The 14,996-nt window shown below is 42.3% G+C and overlaps 1 long non-coding RNA gene across 1 annotated transcript; it reads left to right on the top strand.

Annotated features, from left to right (window-relative positions):
- The first annotated feature begins 7,911 nt into the window (after positions 1 to 7,911).
- Positions 7,912 to 13,529, top strand: LOC121490150. The gene is made up of 5 exons (XR_005987519.1): positions 7,912 to 8,038; positions 8,194 to 8,326; positions 10,636 to 10,766; positions 11,957 to 12,271; positions 13,182 to 13,529. It is a non-coding gene; the product is annotated as an uncharacterized LOC121490150 (long non-coding RNA).
- The last annotated feature ends 1,467 nt before the right edge of the window (positions 13,530 to 14,996 follow it).

Here is a 14,996-nt window from a genome sequence, read left to right as displayed (position 1 = left end):
ATGAAATGCCTGACCCCTCGCTGTCAGTAGTGCATTCTTCCTCACTGGGAAAAGAGAAAAGGATGGAGTTAAAATTTTTAAAGCCCCAATTCATGCTTATCAAATAAATAAAGGGAATGTGTATTTATTGAGTGCCGTGTGCCAGGTGCCAGGTACCATCTTAGATATCTACTTAAGTGCCTCACAATAATCCTGACAGTTGGGTCTAATCCCTTTGTATTGTACTTACAAAAACTGTGTATCTCAGAGATAAGTAGCTTGCTCAAGGTTACAAAACTAATAAGTGGCAGAGCTGGATTTGAACCTAGATCCATCCAAGCCCATTTTGTTTCCATTAGAAGTGTCTACCTCACTCATGGCTGGCTGGAATCTTACACATTTCTGCTTCACATCTGGGTGACAATGAAAGCTGCTGGTCTCTGACCTTCATGATGAGGACCCATTCAGACTTGAGGTTGGAGAGCACTCATGGGGGTTAGCACAGTGCCCCACTGTGGTGTGGTACATAGGCTGGTTCGGCTGGTAGTATCCTAGACCTGCATAGCCAGGCTCAAGCTCTGAGCCTCAGAGCAGTTGCCCTTGGAATTTGATGAGAACATGATTCTAACATAACCCGAGTGCCAAAGAGAGGAGCACTCTTAAAGGGAAGTGAGTATTGATGAAGGAAGTAGAAATTTACCCAAGTTTAAATAGCATAAGATTAGCAGGATCCTCAAACAACCAACAAGACTAAAAGCAGCCTACTGAATGGGAGAAGGTATTTGCAAATGACATATCCAATAAGGGTTAGAATCTAAAATATATAAAGAACTTACACAAGTCAACAACAAAAAAGCAAGCAATCCAATTTGAAAATGTGCAGAAGACATGAATAGACATTCCTCCAAAGAAGACATACAGATGTCCAACAGACATATGAAAAGATGCTCAACATCACTCATCATCAGGGAAATGCAAATCAAAACCACAATGAGATATCATCTCACACCTGGCAAAATGACTGAAATAAAAAACCCCAGAAACAACAAGTGTTGGGGAGGATGTGGAGAAAAAGGAATCTTCATGCACTGTTGGTGGGAATGTAAACTGGTGCAGTCACTGTAGAAAATAGTATGGAGTTTCCAGCAATTGCACTGCTGGGAATTTACCTAAAGAATATGAAAACACCAATTCAAAGGGATACATGCACACTTACGTTGATAGCAGCATTATTTATGATAACCAACTATGGAAGCAACCAAAGTCTTTATCAGTAGATGAATGGATGAAGAAGTGATGTACATATACAGTAGAATATTATTCAGACATAAAAACGAATGAAATCTCACCATTTGCAATAACATGGATGGATCTAGAGAGTATAATACCGAGTGAAATAAGCCAGTGAGAGAAAAACAAATACCATATGACCTCACTTATATGTGGAATTTAAGAAACAAAACAAATAAACCAAAGGAAAAAGGGGGGGACAAATAAGAAACAGACTCTTAACTACAGAGAACAAACAGATGATTACCACAGGAGATGTGGGGTGAGGAATATGGGTGAACTAGGTGAAGGAGATTAAAAGTACACTTATCTTAATGGGCAATGAGTAATACATGGAAGTGTTGAGTCACTATACTATACACCTGAAGCTAACATGACACTGTATGTTAATCTCACTGGAATTTTTTAAAAAGCATTAACATAAAGAGCATATTTGCAGGATTCTCAGAGGATCTCAGCCCCATCCCTTTTCCCCCCAGAAATTTCAAGAAAAAGGGATTTGAATTAATGATGGAAGAAGAAGGTATATAGGTACTACTTTTAATGACCTTTTACAAAATCCTGGGTGTTCTGTTATAAATAAATAAATAAATAAATAAATAAATAAATATTTAAGATATTATTTACTCTTTCATGAGAGACACACAGAGAGAGGCAGAGACATAGGCAGAGGGAGAAGCAGGCTCCTCTCAGGGAGCAGAAGAGGGAGAGAAAGAGAGAGAATCTTGAGCAGACTGCAATAAGCATGGAGCCCGATGTAGGGCTCAATCTCATGACCCTGAGATCATGACCTCAGCTGAAATCAAGAGTCAGACTCCTAACTGACTGAGCCACCCAAGCGCCCCAGGGCTGGATAATTTTTGATAAACACTCAAACTTTAAAATATTGCGATTCAATAATGGAATAAAAATCAAGTTTCTTCTAAGTGTATTTCCTTCTTCTGGGCTCCTCTCTCCCGTGAAGACTGCCCAATCACCTCACCGCTCAGGAGCACAGTAGTTCCAATGCTGTGAACCCCCTTTCTTCTCTTGCACATCCACCTGGTTCTATGTAGATAGGTAGCATTTTAAGGCACCAGTTCATTTCCTCCATAGCATCTACCACAACATGTCACTGTATATTTATAGGCATGTTACTTTATATATATATAAGCTCCCACCAGACTGCAAATCCCACAAGAATAGCCACTCTTACCTGCTTCGTTTACCAACACATATCCAGAATCCTAGAACAGTGCCTGGAACATAAAAGGTGTATGGCTAATGCCTGTTGGTTGGATGAATCTGTTTTCCTTTTTCTGAGTGTAATTTAGATATTATTGATTAAGGACTTATTAGGGGCTAGATTTTGTGCCTGGTGCTTTGCATATGCATTACCTCCACTGACTCCCGTTAAAACCCCACGTAGCAGGCAGGTGCCATCAATATTGTTGAGGATACTGACACTCAAAGAGGTCATGGAGTTAGTATACTCTAGGACTTAGGCCTAAACTATATCTCGCTCACCCAGAGCCTGTGCCCTGAACCTCTGCACTATACTCTGTGCTCCTCAGTGACTGGGGCTGGGCACACAGTAGGTCTTCAGGAGGTGTTTACACACTCAAACCCCTTCATGAAGGATCTAACAGATTATAGATGGAGGTTAGTACTTAAAACTCATGGGGCTAATACTCCAAAACTCCCATGTGTGGGGTGGATTCCGACATGGTAGATAGACAATCTCTGACAGCGAAATTCCTTCCCCTGTCTGTGGAGAGTTTAACAGAGATCCTTTCTTCCACCATCTGAGGGTGTGAGTTCAACGTTTTTTTCAAAATGCACATTTTTAATTAGAGTACTTTTACGTGGGTTGCCAAGCTCCTGAGAATTAAAAGGACACTTGTGCCTGGGGGCTGGCTGCAGAGACTGATCCCTGGGTAAGAGCATAATGAAAATTACACAGAGAGCAACTGAAATTAAACCCACGGGGAAACCTTTTCACTCAGTTTCAAATACCTAGAAAATGACTTGGCAGCGACAGAATAAAGAGAAAGAACAGAAACAGGAACCAATGCCAATTTACTTAATTTGAGATTCTTTTTTTTTTTTCTGAGGGAATCCGTCTGAAAATGGAGAGTTGGCAAAGATTTCTGAGATTCTCCATCTAAGACCCCCTCCCACAGAAGGTAAAGTGAGGCCCAAAGTAGTCACGTCAAGGTCAACGCCGGGTCAGACAAAGTGAGCTGTGAGTTGCAATGGAGAGAGGAAAAGATAGAACTGTGTCTGCACCTCATGAGCCCTGAAGCCACTGGGAGAAGAGGATGGGAGCTGGGTGGCAGGGAAGCTCTCCGGTAACGTGGCCCTTGCCTTATTTGCAGGAAAATGAACATACCAGGAAGAAGATCGGATGTTGAGGAATATTTATTATTGTTGTTTGTCTCCAATACTAGATCTGGCCAGATCAAGGGTCCCTTCCCTCATATCTGGACACATTGCTGCCACTTATCGTCCCCTTAAAACTTAGAATGGCACCAATAAGGTCATCAAATCCCTGGAACAGGAATCAGAATAATGTTAATGTGCTTAAAGAAAGAATGGGCCATTGGATGCGGGAGAGTGGTATGGTCTCTGTTAAAATTTGTGATTCAAAGTGCAGAATTAGGGTACCTGGGTGGTTCAGTGGTTGAGCATCTCCCTTCGGCTCAGGTGGTGATCCTAGAGTCCTGGGATCGAGTCCCGCATCAGGCTCCCCATGGGGAGTCTGCTTCTCCTCTGCCTAGGTCTCTGTCTCTCTCTGTGTGTCTGTCATGAATGAATAAATAAAATCTTTAAAACAAACAAACAAACAAAAGGTAGAATTGTCTGGTACATTCAGCACTTGGGGGTGTGGGGATGGTGGAGGGATGTGGCATCTGAGGGATGCTGGTAGAGCTGGAATGTAGATACATTTCACAGGGTTTTCTGTGGAATATTTCTCCCAGCTTGAACCCATTCTGTGGTCACCAAACACCCTTCTTATAAATAGTTCAGTGACAGACACCTTGATTCTAGGAATGGAATATGGGCAGTGCTGAGAATGGATTTGAGCCTCAGGGAAGAAGGGGTTTTATACTAATTTGCATCATGGTCGGGCCCAGGTCCCCTTCCCAGCCTGGTGGCCCCAGTAATTTGTCTCCAGTGTCTAGTCGTTCACACCCAGTCATCAGCCCTGTGTGGACATGAGCATTCCAATCACTGGGGCAAGGGATCCTCACTCTTATCATGAGTAAGTAGACTGTGGCCTTTCGGACTATGTGCCTTTTGTCCCTGGAAGCTTTCCTTGGCCCGTGGGCCTGTTAATAGGCGAGGGCCAGTCCCACAGGCTGTTTGGTTCTCTGAGGTAAGGATGCTCATTCTTGGCCAGAAGATGCCCCTGGTCCACCTCTCCTTGTGCCTTCCGGAAACTCCACCTTCTTCCCAGAGCTACCTGCAGCCCCTCGTCCTGTCCCTCTCATCCCGTCCCCCTCGTTCATCCCCCTCCCTGGCTGCTCTCTCACAACCTGGGGCCACAAGGATATCCCTGAGCGGGGAACAGGGCTGGCCCTGACTTGGCCACTCTCTTCATCGGTGAGGCTGCAGAAAAGGTTCTTCTCCTCTTTCCTGCAGGTCTTTCTGAAAGCCCTGGGTTTCAGTTTTCCCTGCGCAGTGGAGACGCTGTCTCTGAGCCTGTCCCACAGCCCAGATGAAATCATGTAGAGGAAAAGGATTTTTAAAAGCATCAAACCTTTTATAGATGTGATATACTAATAATAGTTCCACCAGCTCGCATTTCTGTACGTGCTCCATATACAGATATAAAGATCATAAAGATCTCTTTTTCCAACTATTTGCCTTTCAATAGGCAAATGTCCAAGACAGATGGCCAGATGGCAAAGGATCTGAGGGTGACCTTATTTTGGCCGCCTCGGTGTTTTATTACAAAAAAAAAAAACCTCAATTCCCTTCTGTTAACAAATCAGGATCTTTTCTCTTAAATGTAAGTCCCTTTCCTCCTCATTCCTATAGTAATATAGGAAATGATCAGAAAGGATTTAACTCACAAAACCTCTTCATTCACTTGAAGACAGCGCTAACGGTACTTTCCAATTGCTTATCTGTCAACAAACAAATACCAATTATCTTGATTCCCACATATCATTCCTTAAATTTTACTTTGTGTCCCACGTAGCTAAAAGCCTGAGCAGCTGCAACAATTTTTCTTTAGTATCAAGCGACACAATTTGAGAATCTCTATTTTCTTATGGTTCTTCTATTAACAGACCATTTAACAGCTGTTCTGGACTAAAGGTGGGTATGTTCACTTGCCTGGAAATTTCTCCTTAAATGTTAATTTGTAGTGTAATTGTCTCCATCCTCATAGTGATAGGGTATTTATAATATGGTTACTAAATTCCTCATATAGCTGAGATTCTAGAGGAGCAAACAAGGAACATGGGACTCTCTCATCTTTCCCACTGACCTTTTTTTAGAGGATTCCAGGCTGGACATGGTATGGCCCCAGTCTATATGGATCTTCCAGTTTATGTCCTCAGGGTAGATGTACATACAGTGAGTTAGTGTTCACACTGGAGTTGGTGCTGCTAAGGACAAAATGTGCTTATGTAATAAATCTTGGCAGAAAAGCAAAATAATTCCCTACTCATAAAGCATTTTTCTCAGTCTACTCTCCCTGTGCCATTCTGAAAAAAATCTGGAAATCCAACCAGCATTCTTTATTTTTAGTCCATCCAAAATTTTACTCACTTGAGGCAAGTGGGCACGGAGCTATCTTTAGAACCATCAACCAAACGCCTTGGAAAGACAGATTATTGGCGCCTGGGTAATTCTCTAGATGATTTTTTTTAGCTTAGGAACCCCAATATATAAAACTGAGGTGGAATGGGGTAACTGAAATCTTTCCTATTGGGTCTCTTCCCTTATCTGCTCCTCGGGTACCACCATGTACTCTCAGGGTGCCAAGAAACAACTGGAACCCACTGATCTAAGCTGAACCCTTCATCTTGCAGAGGAAACAACAGAGGCCCACAGGGAAGAAGTGACTTGTTCACCCACCGTCCCCACCCCTATATTCACTGATGGAGCCAAGAGAAGGATTCAGGTTTCCTGACTTCCACTTATGTATCCTTTCCACAACATAGCACATAAGATACGCTTTTAACAGAAACTACTTTTTTCCTTATTATTAGGCAGAAAAGTTCAGCTGAGGAACAGATGACTGGTTGGGGAAGTTTGCCTATTGAAGGCACGAGGAAATCAAATGACTTAATCAAAAATAGACAGTAGTTCTTTTCTTTGACTGCAAGGAGAATGAAAAGTGCAAGGGGAAAACCAGCATAAGAATTGTTTCCCACGAGTGACTCCATTACAGTTCGCCGTGGTGTGCTATACTGAAGGGTGCCCTGCTACTCGCTACCCGTGTGGCTTAGAGCAAGGCGTTTAACTTCTCTGGACCTTGGTAGTAGCTTTTGTTCCCTCTGAGAACACAATAGGGGGACTGTGCAGGCCATTGGACACCATGATGATCTGTTGTCTTTTCTAGAAAGATGCTCCCAAGATCAATTCCTCCCTCCCTCTCTTCTTCCCTTGTCTCACTACTTCTTATAGAGCCAGAACATCCTTAATCTCATATTAGGTGGGGTTTTGATGTTTTGTGCATTGAGTCATTGTCTTCCCAACAGGACATTAAGGAGGGGGGATAACTGTATCTTTTTATATGTTTAGCGTGTGTTTTCCTTTTTCTCATCTTGTGTCATCTTCCATAAAATGCAAGATGCAGGAACCCAGTTCCTACAAAGACTCTCCCTCTGGAATTTCCAGAAGCCTTGGGTGTTCTCATATGTGCTTCCATTTCAATCTGTTCAGCCCTCCTTTTCTCCTTTCTTTGCACCAGGCGTCGTTAGATGGTACCATGTCCATTCAGCACCATCATACTTGCCTGGTGTCACTGGTGCTTCTGCTGGGCACTGCCACACCATCTGTCACTGCTCCTGACTAGCTGCAGAAATTGACTAGAGTAGCTGCCTATACGTTCCTCCTTTCTTGAATATGTGTATGCGCATGAGTGTATATGAGTGTGATGAGTGTGCATTTACATCCCCCCCACCGCCGCAACTACTTATTTAGTCCCCAGGCTACTGGATATCTAGATGAGATTGTGTCTGCACTAGACAAGGAATAAACAGTACCCAGAGGGAGAGGTACCAACCAGTGAGACTTTGAGTCTTCCCTTTCAGGGAGAAAGTAAATGCATTTTCATGGGTATGAGAATGTTAGGTAGGCATACACCGTGGTTGCCGTTGTTATCTAAATGTTTAATTTTGCAAAGAAGGCTGTCTTCTCTTGGCAGTCTCAGCTTTCCAGTAGCAAAAGAGGGCAAGCTCCATTATGCAATTACATTTCTGTTTTGATTTGCATCTTGTTGGCTACTGTACACTCACCAAAGCAAGTCACAGACCAAACTCAGAGTCAAGAGGTGGAGAAATAGTCTGCCTCTTGAGAAAGAGTTGCAACTTCAGTTCCAAGGATACGGCAATAGAAAGAATTATGAATATTCTTGCAAATAACCATGGAGAGGCACGAAATCAGAAGACTCAACCTTACCCCAAATCACTAGCTGACTTCTATCTACTTCTCATTGGTCAGAACTTTGATTTGTCATGGTCATCTCTAACAGTAAGGGAAGCTGTGAATGTAATTTATCTGGGCTATTCCTCTTCCTGGAACAAAATTGTAGTTCTTTGAGCTATAAAGGGTGAGAGAATGGGAATTGGTCTGAAATAATAGAATATATATTTCTATATCTCTATATATCTCTATATCTGTCTCTGGTTCTTGTTAATATGTGATCTTTGACCCTGATTGACTTTACACAGAGTTTCTAAAACCTTGTAATTTCCTGAGTAATAGGAGTATCGGACACAGAACTCTTAAATCGCTTGGAATTTCCCAGATGAGAAGAATGTCTTTTGTTCAAATGAGGCAACTGTTGGTGAGTTCCTACATGGGATCTGGCCTAGAGAAACCAAGGCATAATTAGAAGGTAGGTACTTTAAGTCCTGTCTGCCATCTTCCAGAGCAGGGAGAGGGGCTAGAAAATGAATTAATAATCAATCATGCTTACATGATGAGGACTTCATAAAAATCTGGAAGCTCTCCAAAATTTGGAGAGCTTCCGAGACATGTTTGAGGTGGACACGTATTTGATGAGCACATCTGGGTGTTGAGAGGGTGCTACACCCCACCTCCACGAGGACGGAAACTCCTGCACTCGGGACACTTCCAGGGCCCACCCTATATATCACTTTATCTGGCTATTCATTTGTATCTTTTATTATATTCTTCATTATAAAATAAAGCAGTAAATACTAAGGGTTTCCCTGAGTACAGTGACCCATTCTAGGAAGTGATCGAACCCAAGAGGGGGTGATGGGAACTTCCATTTGTAGAAGTCAGGTAGAAGTTGTAGGTAACCTGCGGACGTGCTATGCCATTGGTGTCTGAGGTTGGGGACAGTCTTAACCTGTGGGCTCTGCGCTAACTCCAGGAAGTTTCAAAATTCCTTAGTGTGGAAAACCCATGCATCTGGCCACAGAAGTGTGAGTGAGAAAAGGAGCACAGTGTGTTTTTTTCTAGACAGTTGGATATTGGTGGTGTCTGCCACACATAACATGAGTAAGAGTGATTTTGATACTTCTGTGAACCTGCATTTCCATTCTCCTTTCCATGGATGACTGGGTGGCGGACAGACACCATAGCTTCTCTTACCACTTAATGGCAAAAGCTTTGTAGCTGTGCACCTCCCTCTGGGGTCTCTAGCTTCTCTAGCTTCTAGACATTGCAGTTGATTGAATTCGGACCCTCTGTCCCCCAGTGCATGCAACACACATCCCATGTCTACCTCCTCACCCCCAAGCTAGTACCCACCAAGTACAAGCACAGAACATGTCCTTGGCAGAAGAGTAACACTGGACTGCAGTGCTGTTCTGTCCCATTCATGGCCTAGGCCCTGAGGCTGAGCATGGTGAGGCCAGCATGTTATTGTTCATAGTCATGAGATACAAAGCACGGACAACTAGCAACACACTGTCTCACACGGTCCTTATGATCTAGAGAATCTATGTTCTTTTGTACCAGCATCTAGACTCTTTATTGGTGTGCCCTTTTGAAAAATTGAAATGTTCTCGAAGTCTGGAGACAAGCTTCTGAGTGAACTGCATCTGAACTTTTTAAATTCTTTTTTTTTTTCCCTCTTGGTTAAATCTCAGCAGAGCCGGAGATGATCATAATTTTCATGAACACAAACTAAAGGTTTTGTTGCCTGTTGAGCAAAGTAGCTGCTTCCTATTGCAAAAGAAATGATTCCTATTCTCATTGCGTCGGCGTCTTCATTAAAATTTCCATTAGCCTCTCCCTCCCAGTGCAGTTATAGATGAAATTGTCCTGACCATGTTTCTCAAGCAAAATCACTCCTGACTTAAAATATATGAAAGGGATATAGGAGGAGAAGAGCCATACTTCCCTAAATATAGATCATCTTGGGTAGGAAAAAAAAATTTTTTTGTCCAGGCTTTTATAGTTATTTTAGGTCAGTATTATTAGCTTCATCAGCTGTACCAGACCCAGAAAAACAAATCTAGATTGAGTCATGGTGACAGGGGTAGAAGACAGGTAGATGATATATAAAGATGCTTTGATAATAATGGTGACCTGTGTGTTGGGGGCCTACTCTGAGCCAGATCATGGCCCATAGCACCCCACACACTACAAGCTGGCCTCCAATTGGCCTTCTTGGGTATCTGGTTGGGTAAACCTGTCACAGTAAAGAGTGCCAGTTCTGGCTCTGTATTGTGTGAGGTGATCTTGGCCAAGTACTTCGTGCTCTCTGAATCTCAGTTTTGTTATCCAGAACCCGATGCTAATCTAATGCTATGGTACCTTCCCTTTTCTCCTGCTTCATAGGGTATTAAATGCAATTGAAAATACTCTGTTGGGAAAAAAAAAAAAAAGTACTCTGTTGGGGCACCTGGGTGGCTCAGTCAGTTAAGCATCTGTCTGCCTTCGGGTCAGGTCATGATCCTGGGGTCCTGGGATCCAGCCCCACATTGGGCTCCTTGCTCAGCGAGGAGTCTGTTTCTCCCTCTGCCCCACCCACTCCCCCTGCTCATGCTGTCTTTATCTCTGCCTCTCTCAAATAAATAAAGTCTTTTTTTTTTCAAGTGCTTTGTCAACTGGAAAACTCTATCCTACCCTAAGAAGGAAGGATTGCCAAAGGTCATAGACAATAATTGGGATATGAACCAGTCATCCCAGTATGACCAAAGTCAAGTCTCTGTCTCTCTCCTCTCCTAGGAATGGTTCCAGCTCTGTACTCCACCCCTCCATTGGAGACATAAGAAAAAGAAGCACCAAGCCCTTTGCTGCATGCTACCATAGCTCTCACTTCTGAGTGCTGACTCTGAGCTAGGGAAAATCATTCACAGGTATTACTGACATAATCCTAATCTTTGAAACAAAACTATTGCTCCTTTTCTGTAGGACTAAGACATTGAGGCTCAGAGAAGCTAGGTAATGTGCCATTATCATGACACTAGTAAGTAGAGAGTCTGGTTTCCAATCCTTGCTTGTCTCACCTCATAGCCTGCATTCTTAAGGTACTTCTATTTACTGGGGAAGAGGAAGAAATTATTGCTTTTGGAAAAAGAAACTCAGAACCTTAGAGTCCAACTCATCCTGGCTCAACAAACTAACCTACTCTTCTACTTTATCATCCTTTGGAAACAAAGCCCTAACGAATGTTTTCTCTCAATATCACCTTCATTGTAGCCCTGTTTTTGCAAACACTTATTGAGTGCTTAATAAGTGTCAGGCATAAATTTCATGTGTGTGTAACTCTACCTAATCCACGTGCCAGTCTATGGGGTAGATACCATCATTATTCCCACTTTAAGGATGACAAGACTGAGGTGCAGATAGATTATAGACTCTGTTTAAGGTAACATGGTTACTGAGCGACAGAGACAGATTTGAACCCAGACAGCCTGATTTCAGAGCCCTTGCCAGTACATTTATGCATATACAATGGATACAAGTTTCAAAAGGATACACATCAAATTATTAGCAGTTATCTCTCAGGAATTGGGTTTAGGTGGGAAATAGGGAGAGAAAAACTTTGGCTTTATTTTGTCTACCCTTAAATACTTTTGAAGACTTTACAGTGAACATATCTATAGTTTTTATAATTAAAAATTTTCTTCATAGATTTTTTTAAATTTTTTTTCTTCATAGATTTAAAGATTTTGCCTTACATACAAATTAATTATTTGTAGTGAGGGGACTGACATTTTCTGGGAGCTTCCAGAAATCTAGAAAAGATGCCAAACAGAGTGGCCGGGTAATTGTGAGGCTGGAGCCTGCTTTTGTCGGGTCATATGTTCTCTCCCACCCTTCATCCCAATGCAAGGCCAGCAGGCAGGGGGCTCCAGGGCCGCAGCACGTGGATTTATATCCACTCTGAATCAGAGGGCAAACAGAAAAATGTAAATTTTGGCAGCTGCCTTTGTGGGCATTGACCTCACAGGACTCATTCGGTCCCAGACCTCACCCTGGGAGTGATTTCCCCACATCCGCTATAATTTATTGACAAGAGTTGTTTCTCTTCCTGACGCTGAAGGAATCGCCCGGCACAATTTTAAACAAAGCACCACGCGGGTCAACGCAATGAACTGAATCACCATTTCCTCATGGTACCAGCCCTGCCCCGGGTGATATTTTTTCCCTCCATCGTCTCTCATTTTTGAAGATGCTGGTGGCACAAATCATCTCCAGACATTTCCCATTGTCTCCCTGTCGCCCCAAACAAAGGCAAGGCCCCTCTCTCCCCAGCCTGACCCAGGAGGCCTCACAGCACTTTTCCACCATGCCTGGTTGCAAGCAATCTTCTTGAGATATTCGTTTCCAGTGTGACATGATGTTAATTCAGAAATAGGTGAGTTTCAAATGTCCCTAGTGTCCCAAATGTCATAAAATTAAACAGATTGTATCTTTCTACAATTTGGACAGAGTAATGATATCATCACAGAACATTACCATCATTATTATTCTCAGGGAACTTCGAGGTATGGCTTAGGAATGGCTATCTGTCCAGATTACAATTTTAAGTTCATTTTGTTCTAGTGGGGACAAAGGCTACAATTTGAATGTTTCTCTGAATGTCACTAGGCATTCCGTAAATGATCAGGGTGGCTGATAAATCAAAACCCCTTTGTATCTCCCTCAAGCCTTTGGGAAGTCGGGATCATCACCATAATGATTATATTAATAATCAATACCATTCATTGGAGGCTTTCTAGGCACCAGTGGACAAAGCACTTCTGCCAGTAATCTCCCAATCCCCACAACAATCTTTCGAGAGTGGAGTTATTCTCTCCATTTTACAGATGAGGAAGAAAGGATTCTGAGAGGTTAAGACCTCCCAAATAATAAATCATAGAACTTATAGACCAAATGGGAGTTACTCTCACACTGAGAAGAGTTTGGGATCAAGCAGTAGAAGGAATGGACTGTTCTCACGTTCTGTTAGAATTCATGGTATCCCACTGTCCCCCACTGTTTGTCATGGTTCCTGGCCTGGGGTACTTCAGTATGTCCTGCAGAGGCTCCATGGCTCTGATCCATCTGTCTGCGATGCCCTTCCTCTTCCCTTCTGCCTGGGAAGCATATTTGTCCCAGACGTAACTCCAGCACCATAACTTCTAGGAACCCATGTCACTATTTCTCCCACCCACACGCTGTAGACTTGACCATGTGGTTCTTTTGTTTCCCTATGCTCTACACAAAGGTTTGTTACAAAACCCATGACACTTCATGTTGGTATTTGTTTTTATGTTTCTTTTTAGTACTAAACTGTCATCACTGTCAGGCCAGATCACATCATCTTTGTCTTCATCTTCTTACCGCCTAAACCCATACCTGGCAATTACTAGGTGCTCAACATGTATCTGTTGCATCAGTGCATGGATGGAAGAAAGGATGAATGAATAAATACCTCTAAAACTTAAAGGAATAAACATGTCAACACTGTAATATGTATTTGCTGTGTTATTTGAGAATATTCCATCTTGTTGTAAAAGACAAGAAAACAGCAAGATGAATGAAACTCACAAGATACATGAGATATGGATTATGAATAGCAGGTAGCTCATGAGACATAGATAGAATTCATATAATGTGTTAGATACAGATAAGTACGTTAGTAACACATGAGACAGGTTAGACACGGATCAAGTTAGTAAAGCATGTATCGCTGAACGTTGATAGAAAAGGCCCGAAGGACTAAGAGACAACAACTATTCATGAACTTCTAAGTGTACATGAGAAACATGAAATACCCAATATTCGTGTGGTCTTAACCTGACCACCCAGTAGTGAAACCCCTTCTGGACCTAAGAAATGTAGATAAAATCCATAGCTCCTCATCAAGCTTATTGGCAAAGTACAGCTCTTGGTCAGGGGACTTGCCCTGTGTGTCTCTGATAGAGCAAACTTGTGTTGTCTTTAGGCACCTTCAGGCTGAGCCCTGTTGCTTCAATCTCATCTCTGTCTGCATAACTCATTATCAGTGGGGCAGGCTGATGAGGCAGAGAGAGAGACAGGGTGTATGAATATCCTATAATGGAGAATCAGGTAGTATGGTTCCTTCACCCCACCTGTACACCCTACCTTGCCTGCCTTTTGTTGCTTCCAGCTGTGGATTTAAGAGAATCTAAAAACTGTTTCAAGAATATTAGTTTAGTGGGAGCCCTTCTGCTCTTTGACCTGTGGGAGAGCTTGTGTGGTAGTACCCTTGCAGTTACCACTGCCTCAGGGAAATTTTCCAGTGATGGGTGCCATTCCTATAAACAGCCCTCTTCTGGAAGCCAAACATGGCTATTCCCTGTCAGACTGACCAATCTTTTCCCCCCGCTACGATAAGGAAAGAGAAAATTTAAGGTACTAGAGATCTCTACATCCAGAGTGCACAGCAGAAATACTGCGACACACGGAATATTCTTCTGAACTCAGGCTGGAGTTGTGGTCTTATTTTTTTATGCAAAACATTTATGACCAAACTTAAGGGAAAATTGTCTGGCTAAGACACTTTATGATTAACTGATGCAAATCTGAGTCTCTAAGTCTTTTCTCCAAGAATGAGTATGTAATTTTATTTTTATTGTTTTTTTTTTTTTCTCAATGTCAGGGCAGTACAAACCCACGTGAATATGCCCTTGAAGAATTTCTCAATTGCACCCTGGATAGCTAGTTTGAATTCCTTTGTGTATGGACCAATAAAGAATTATTATCTGACTGAAGGGGATACTGGCTGTCTGAGTTGGTTCCTAGCATGTGATGTTATTTCAGACTTTCATTCTTGTTTATTGGCCATTGGTAGTATTATAAATCCTGTTTATTACTGCTGGTTTCACACAGCTCAAATTCACGTATAAAAAATGCCTTCTCTCCTGAGTCATATTTAAATTTATTCATATTGAGTTCCAAAGTTATTCCTTTCCTTAGACAATGCTAAATGAATCTTTAGAGCCACTGATCCTCTCCTCCTAATTCTATCAAATGGTCCCTTTAAAAGGGAATTGTTGAGCATCACATTGTAACTGTGCCTGTGGACATCTAAAAGCTCTTCACAATCAAGATCTGCTTCGGTAACTGGAAAGAAA

The sequence above is a fragment of the Vulpes lagopus genome, chromosome 4 (genome assembly GCF_018345385.1).
Source record: "Vulpes lagopus strain Blue_001 chromosome 4, ASM1834538v1, whole genome shotgun sequence".
NCBI lineage: Eukaryota > Metazoa > Chordata > Mammalia > Carnivora > Canidae > Vulpes > Vulpes lagopus.
The sequence above is the reverse complement of the archived record's forward strand: the minus strand, read 5'-3'. Positions and strand labels throughout refer to the sequence as shown.